This window comes from Triticum aestivum, chromosome 7A, assembly GCF_018294505.1.
Source record: "Triticum aestivum cultivar Chinese Spring chromosome 7A, IWGSC CS RefSeq v2.1, whole genome shotgun sequence".
NCBI lineage: Eukaryota > Viridiplantae > Streptophyta > Magnoliopsida > Poales > Poaceae > Triticum > Triticum aestivum.
In genome coordinates, this window is record NC_057812.1 from 162289672 (window position 1) to 162297007 (window position 7336).

The 7336-nt window shown below is 47.4% G+C and overlaps 1 pseudogene; it reads right to left on the reverse strand.

Annotated features, from left to right (window-relative positions):
- Positions 1-770: 770 nt before the first annotated feature.
- On the reverse strand, positions 771-1493 carry LOC123153210 (putative cytochrome c biosynthesis ccmC-like mitochondrial protein; annotated as a pseudogene).
- Positions 1494-7336: the final 5843 nt, after the last annotated feature.

Below are 7336 nucleotides of genomic sequence, written 5' to 3' on the forward strand. Positions count from 1 at the left end.
CGCTCCAAGGATTGGTCGAGTACTTGGCCACATGCATGAGTAGGCCTGTTGCCGGATGTCCCATTAAAAAGGCAGGTCCCATATTTGAAATACAAAAATAAGATCAGATAGCGCTCAAGAGGTTTTTCTCCATACGAGAAATCCTTCACTCGCAGGGAATTCAAATAGATGTGTTGAAGATCATCAAAGAAAGGAAAAAGACTGAATTCGATCCATCTCCTCCCTTTTCTTTAAACCAAGAGCTACTCCTCCCTTTTCTTTTTTTATGTAATTTCAATACGATTTCGTTTGTGTTCATGTTTTCAATTTAGAACCCCACGGAAGTGAATAGAAAAAAGAAAAATACCCCTGTGATACGCCTTCCTTTTCTTATTTCTAGATTGATTGATGTTCAATGGAGGGAAACTTGCCATTCCTTCTTTCCTTTGAAATTGTACATTTTTTTGATTCTGAACTAATTGTATCCTTTTTGTTCCCATCGAGCTTTCTTGCCTAGTGACTAAGGATTTTCACACTTGTTGTGTCTATAAAAGATTTTCTCATAAAACACTAACAGAAGTGTTAGAGGGATTCACTTTCGATAAGAATCGAAAAGCAAGTTCCCTATACTACCTTCTTTCCCTCCTCTGTTTCTGTCTTTAAGAGGCAGTGCATCCGGCAGGAGTCGAACCTACTTTTTGACCCATTTTGCCTTTCTAGGTTGGTGGGCGTTTTCACCATTCAACCATGGATGCTTTAGCGAGTGAACTAGGTTTTTATTTGAGAGCGAACTAGGTTTTTAGTGGTATTCCTTCTCGATATTCTATTTCTTCTGTTAAGGGAGATTCGGGAAAAGATGGAATAGGAAGACATGTTTCCAGAACGAACAAGATACGGGTAGAGAAGGGGAAGTTAGCAAAGTTAGACAAGATTGGAATGGGCATAGGAACATGTATTCATGTACCAGATCGGCTAATGCTCCCAGGTTGATGCGATGTATTCCACTAGTTGACTGGAGACTTTATTATTGGTATATCGATCGGTCCAGCACGGATTGAAATAGGAGCCGGTTCAACAAGAAGCTTTTGAAAACGCAGTGCACCCAGGTAAATAAGGAACAAGATGAATACAGAAGTTAAACGAGCATCCCACACCCGAAAGGTACCCCACATAGGCCTTCCCCGAAACCCCCCAGTCACTAACGTAAACAAAGTAGAAAAAGCACCAATTTCTGTACCGGTTCCGGAAGAGCGAAGAAAAAGGGGATGTTTTGTTAATGGGAACAAGGAACTGTTTATAGCTGTCACGATATAAATAACTATACTCATCTGAGCCGCAGGAACATGTACATACGAAATACGAGAATTTCCACCTTGTTGAAGATCTGTTGGTGCTACCCGAAGACTTAAATGAATAGCCATCGCTATTAAGAACAACCGAGATCCAATGAGAATTTGCGCGTAGCCTTTTGTCTTTGACCTAAAAAAATAAGGTTGTAATAACAAAACTGACATTTTATTTTCCTTGCCTTGCAAGTGGTGAACATTACTTTTCAGTGTACCAAGTTACGGATTGGTACAAGGTAGAACTTTCGGCTATGCACCTTAGGGGGAGAGCTGAAAGCTGGTACAACAGTTTCTTATTGAATAGGGGACAAGTATCTTGGCAAGAGTGAATTCAAGAGATTGTAGAGAGGTTTGAGGTAAGAAATGTGGTTGGTGTAGTTGATGAGTTTAATCACTTGAGGCAAAGAGGAAGCCTAGAAGAGTACAAGTGTGACGCCCCCGATTCAATCGTACACTAATCATGCACGCAAATGTGTACGATCAAGATCAGGGACTCACGGGAAGATATCACAACATAACTCTAAAAACATAAATAAGTCATACAAGCATCATAATACAAGCCAGGGGCCTCGAGGGCTCGAATACAAGTGCTCGATCATAGACGAGTCAGCGGAAGCAACAACATCTGAGTACAGACATAAGTTAAACAAGTTTGCCTTAAGAAGGCTAGCACAAACTGGGATACAGATCGAAAGAGGCGCAGGCCTCCTGCCTGGGATCCTCCTAACTACTCCTGGTCATCGTCGGCGGGCTGCACGTAGTAGTAGGCACCTCCGGTGTAGTAGGGGTCGTCGTCGACGGTGGCGTCTGGCTCCAGGGCTCCAGAATCTGGTTGCGACAACCAGAAAGAAAGGAAAGGGGGGAAAAGGGGGGGAGAAAGCAACCGTGAGTACTCATCCAAAGTACTCGCAAGCAAGGATCCACACTACATATGCATGGATATATGTGTAAAGGGCCATATCAGTGGACTGAACTGCAGAATGCCAGAATAAGGGGGGGATAGCTAGTCTTATCGAAGACTATGCTTCTGGTCACCTCCGTCTTGCAACATGTAGAAGAGGGTAGGTTGAAGTCCTCCAAGTAGCATCACATAGCAATAATCCTACCCGGCGATCCCCTCCTCGTATCCCTGAGAGAGAGCGACCACCGGTTGTATCTGGCACTTGGAAGGGTGTGTTTTATTAAGTATCCGGTTCTAGTTGTCATAAGGTCAAGGTACAACTCCAAGTCGTCCTGTTACCGAAGATCACGGCTATTCGAATAGATTAACTTCCCTGCAGGGTTGCACCAACTTACCCAACACGCTTGATCCCATTTGGCCGGACACACTTTCCCGGGTCATGCCCGGCCGCGAAAGATCAACACGTCGCAGCCCCACCTAGGCTCAACAGAGAGGCCAGCACGCCGGTCTAAACCTAAGCGCACAGGGGTCTGGGCCCATCGCCCTGAGCACACCTGCATGTTGCGTACGCGGCCGGAAGCAGAACCAGCCCCCTTAATACAAGAGCAGGCTTACGTTCCAATCCGGCGCGCGCCACTTAGTCGCTGGCGTCACGAAGTGCTTCGGCTGATACCACATCGCCGAGTGCCCATATCTTTCCCACGTAGTTGGTTAGTGCGTATAGGATCGTAGCCAACTCAGATCAAATACCAAGATCTCGTTAAGCGTGTTAAGTATCCGCGAATGCCGAACAGGGCCAGGCCCACCTCTCTCCTAGGCGGTCTCAACCTGCCCTGTCGCTCCGCCACAAAGATCCACTCGCGGGTGCTCCACCAGCCGACCCGTCTTTAGTCACCACATGTATCATGTATAAGTATATAGTATATACCCGAGATCACCTCCCGAGTGATCTCGGCCCAATAGTATAGCACGGCAGACGGACAAGAATGTAGGGCCACAGATGAAAATACTAGCATCCTATACTAAGCATATAGGATTGCAGGTAAGCTAACAACAGTAGTAACAAGGACAGGCTATGCATCAGGATAGGTATAACGAAAAGCAGTAACATGCTGCACTACTCTAATGCAAGCAGTATAGAGTAGAATAGGCGATATCTGGTGATCAAGGGGGGGGCTTGCCTGGTTGCTCTGGCAAGAGAGAGGGGTCGTCAACTCCGTAGTCGAACTGGGCAGCAGCAGCGTCGGTCTCGTAGTCTACCGGAGAGAAGAGGGGGAAGAAACAATAAATATAATGCAAACATAAGCATGGCGGTGCATGACAAGACAAGTAATGGTGCTAGGGGTGCCCTAGCGTGGTATGAGGTGGTACCGGTTAAGGGGGGAAACATCCGGGAAAATATCCCCGGTGTTTCGTGTTTTCGGGCAGAGGAGCCGGAGGGGGGAAAGTTGCGGGTTCGATAGGCTAGGGGGTGTGGCGGACGAACGGGTTGCGTATCCGGGATCGTCTCGTCGTTCTGAGCATCTTTCATGTTGAAAATATTTTAATCCGAGTTACGGATTAAAAGATATGATTTTCTAAAGATTTTATTAATTTCTGGAATTTAATTAATTATTTAATTAATTCGAAAAACGGATTTATGACGTCAGCATGATGTCATGCTGACATCAGCAGTCAGCAGAGTTGACTTGGTCAACCTGACATGTGGTTCCAGTGGGACCCACCTGTCATTCTCTGTTTAGGTTAATTACAGATTAGTTAATTTAATTACTATTTAATTAACCTAACTAGTTAATTAAATTAATTAAACTGGATTAATTAACTTAATTAATTCATTAGATAATTAATTTTATTAAATCATTTTTATTTTTATTTATTATTTATATTTTTAATTCCTTTTTTTTAATAAAACGTTATGGGGCGTGGGCCCCTCTGGTCAGTGGCACAGGGGGCCATAGCGGGTATGAGGGCGCTGGGCGCTGGGCGCAAAGCAGGGCAGGGACCGATCGGGCACCCGCACAGAAGGAGGCGAGGCCATGGCCGGTGGCGGCCCCATGGCAGGTGACCACCGGCGGCAGCGACGGAGGAGCACCGGAGCGCTGCGGTGGCGGACCGGCATAAGGCCGGTGGCCAGGGACTGCGGGCGCGCGAGCCGATGGCCAGGCGCCGACACGAGCGCGAGGGGGCGCGGGTGGGGGGAGCGGGGTCGTCGACGCGGTGAGCGCGGGCCGGGACAGAACATAGAGGAGGGGAGGTGCTCACGGGGAGGGGCGCGTAGGGTCTAGGCAGTGGGGGTTGAGGAGGACGTCGGGGACGACGCGTCGTGGAGGAAGCTGACCGGCGAGGAGGTCCGGCGAGGCGGCGTTGTCGACGCGGCGGAGCGGTCCTCGGGTGGCGGCGGTGGCGACGGCGCGGCATCGGGGCTCGGGGCGCCGCGGGGTTGAGCCCCCGCTCCAGATCGGGGGTGGAGGGGCCGGGGCGGCACACGGACGGGAGGAGAAGGAGGGGCGATGACGGGCGGCGGCGAGGTGGCCTCGGTCGGTGAAGCCACCGGGCGGTGACCGGCGATGGTGCTCAGGGCGAGGGGCGTCGTTGCCCCCCGATCTAGGTCGGGGGAGAGGGAGGAGCGGGGTCGTGGGATCGGGCGACGTCGGGGGCGTGCGCCAGGGGCGATGGGGAGGCGGCGATGGGTTCGGGCCTGATCCCGATTGGATCGGGGGGGGGGAGGGAGTGGGGGCGAGAGGAGAGGTGGGGATCGTGCGGGTGAGTGGGGGAGGGGGTTAGGGTTTCGTCGAGGGAGTCGGGCCATATAGGCCAGGGAGGGGTGCTGGGAATGGGCCGGCCTGACTGGTGGCCAGGTTGGCCGGCTGGGCCACGAAGCCCACTGGGGAAGGGGGGGTTTCTGTTTTCTTTTCTTGTTTTTTTATTTATAGTTCCTGTTTTCATATTAGTTTTACTTTATTTTTAGTTTTATAAAATATACCACTAGCCCCTAAATTAGTATTTATAAATACTCTATTGCCACATGAATTTCTCCTACCTAATAAAATAGTTTAATGTTTTAATAATTATAAAATGCATTTAATTATTTGTTTAAGCCATTGTTTTATTTAGTTTAGTGCTTTTAATTATTTTATAAAAATGTGATCCTCCACCATAATTACCTAAGCATTATTTGCCACCTCTAGAACATTTTAATTTTAATGTTTGAAAACTTTACCGTTTGACTTGATTTTGAATCTTGAATTCGAACGAGATTGAATCATCGTGAGATTTACAACAGTAAGAGTGGTGATGTGGCATCATTAGCAGAGGTTACTGTAGCTTGATTATCCGGGCGTCACAACAAGTCACACACAATTGGCAGAATTGAGGGCTGCCATGTTGAGGTGCAATCCCTATTACGATGACAACCTTTTTCAACAAAGTTTTCTTGGGGGTAAGGGTATTGTAAATAGAGATAGATGTTTCATCCGGCTCTGAGAAACAATTCGGCAACCCCGCTCTTCCCTTTGCCTCTTCCTCATCTATTTTTGAAACTTGATTCAGTTGAGTTTGAAGCAAGGATCTAATCAGATAACGCTTTGTTCTCCAATGAATGGAGGTGGAATAATTTCTTGAGATAGAGAAAGCTACATCTCGACTTTATTTAAACGAAAGAAAAAGGTTAGTCCTGCTCCTAGACTTCCAATTCCAAGTAGTAGTAACGGAAAGGAACAGGTTTAGGAGAACTTTTTTTATGTCTTTCTTATAGCGATCGCTGAAAGTCAGTCAATGCCCTGGCTTCAATGAATGAAGACCGATGGGCTACGAAGTGGAGATGATGTCGTCGTGTCATTGCTCGTGATGTCTTCATCGGGATTTGACTTACCAATGTGAAAGGTACCGTGCCAGTGGTTCTATCATTTAGATAGAGAGTGATCTTTCCTTCTTGTTGAAGAAAGATATGACGTTGGGAAGGGAAAGGGAGTAGAAACATTTTCGTAGCCTTGGGACGAAGGGCTGAGAGTTCCGTGATCCAGTTCTTTGAGCATACATAGGTTGAGGATGGAACTCCTATAGCAATCGATGTGGAAAAAGGCAACAGCCGAGAATACAAAGCAGAAAAAGCGAGTGAGATCTTGACTTTCTATTATCATACAACATAGAAGTATTTAATCAAATCAGAAAGAGCCCTGGGATTTGACAACTGGAAGTCGTTCAATGACTCAATATTTAGTAATCAAATCATGCGTTTGTTAGATCATTTAGTGAGAAATAAAACGAGAATAAAGAGAGAGTCCTCACCTCAATATCGACAACAATGACCTGGCAAGTGAAGTAAAGTAAAAGCAAAGTAGAGCCCGGTTGATGTCAAACGTTTTCAAATCTTACCCACCATATCCATTCATGCACGTTACTAGATGAAAAGTAAAAAATAAAGCAATGATGGTTTTTATCAGAGCCACTTTACAACCGGTTTAGCAACTTCTTCATGCCCCTACGAATGAAATATTTGGAGTTTGACAACTGGTTGACACCGGTTGATACTCGAATGAATATGGCCGCTGGCGGAGAAAGCTCGAAGTGCTTCCCTTCATTCGCTTCGCGGGAGTCGCACACAGCACATAGCTGGAAGTCAGAGGGCCCGTACTACCTGCCTAACCCTTTGCTCCCAGGGACCGTAGAACGGAAAGCGCCTTCTAAACAACTCGGGAGAAGGGAAGGGGCCTATGTATTTGCATGACCCCTGCGGATTTGACCCTACCTACACCCGGAGCCAATCCCCTAGCAGTCCTGCCACCACGCCGCAGAACAGGAGCTCGTGTGGAACCTTGGATTTCTGGCGTAACAGAGGTGGAAGGTATCGAAATATTACGGCCGCATAACATAGTATATACGCTAAGGTCGGCCAAAATATGGACACCCGAAGGGCCCGGCGCGCACAATCCTATCCTATCCGAGCCCGTCATTGCATGCACTTCGGACAGCCGCCCGTAGCATCATAAGGAGCACCTCCCTTTCGAGGTACCCAAATGGAACGGTCTTTATTTGTGTTGTTGGTTGGTCTTTCTCAACGTGGTCTATAGCACGAAAAACCATTCTTTACAAGATAGGGCCGTTCACATGA